This window comes from Buceros rhinoceros, unplaced genomic scaffold (assembly GCF_000710305.1).
Source record: "Buceros rhinoceros silvestris isolate BGI_N320 unplaced genomic scaffold, ASM71030v1 scaffold8031, whole genome shotgun sequence".
Taxonomy (NCBI): domain Eukaryota; kingdom Metazoa; phylum Chordata; class Aves; order Bucerotiformes; family Bucerotidae; genus Buceros; species Buceros rhinoceros.
The window spans coordinates 12,463-13,603 of NW_010392468.1; positions in this window are offsets into that span (position 1 = coordinate 12,463).

Below are 1,141 nucleotides of genomic sequence, written 5' to 3' on the forward strand. Positions count from 1 at the left end.
GTCCTGCTGAGTGTCAGTGTTTCTTCAGTAAGTGATAAGCACTTGCAAAAAGTACGTTGAGCTGGGAAGGGCTGCAGTGGATTGAGATGAAGTCCAGGGAGGGAACTGTCAGGCTGTGAATTGACTTCTGTGGGCAGAGAAGAACTTTCTTCAGCCTTCTGTCAGAGAAGTATCTTGTCAAGGGCACACAGTATTGGCAGCTGGAGCGGATTAAGGACTGCTGAACTAGCAGCTTGGAGAAGACCTGAAAATGTTTGCTCTAGCCTACCGTAGGAATGATTAAGACTTGTATAAGCAGGAAGCTGGCCTAGGATGTGCTAGCTCAGCCACTCCACAGGCATGTCATTGCAAATCCTCCGGGGAGATGTATGTTCAAAGATACCAGATGCATCTGAAAATGCCATAATGCTAGTGCCAAGCACAAGAAAGGGGACTTGACTCTGCACCCGTGTTTCTTTCCCACCGCAGTGTGCCTGGGAACAAACTGAGAAGGCCAGAAATGGAAAGAGCAGCAAGCAAGTGTGATAAAGACTAGCAAGTTTACACCTGCATTAGCCAAAGCCAGGCTTTTAGGTGGAGCCTTCGCCCTGGTTTGCCCCTTCTGCTTGCTCTTCTCACACAACAGCAGGAAATACTAGGCACCTCTAATAGCAGTTATATCAGGATTATTCTGCTGGGCTTGAAAGCTTCGTCCTGTATTTCTAAAGAAGTCCTAAGGGCAATTATCGGCAAAAATTGGTCCTCTTCCTCTGAGGACCATCTGAGCCTTAGACCAGTCTTCAGACTACCCACTGTGATGTTTGGTGGAGACAAATCACTGTCTGCTTAAAGACCAGGTTCACTGAGTTACTGCACAGGGAGTTTTTGCTATGGGATTTGTCTTGACTTCCCTGGCACTGGGACTCCTGTGTAGCATTTGCTCTACAACTGTATTTGGATGTCATCGTACAGGATCGCCTGAGACTTGGCCTTGAGATCGTACCCCTGAGATTATGGCCCCTGCTAGCCATCTTCTACAGGTCTCCTGTGCCCTCGTAATCTGCATGTAGGAATGTATTTACTGAGGCAGCAGTCCAAAATAACTTTTGCTGCTGATGAGTAATGGGAGTTATTCATCTCCCAGTCAACTCCTGCAGTCATT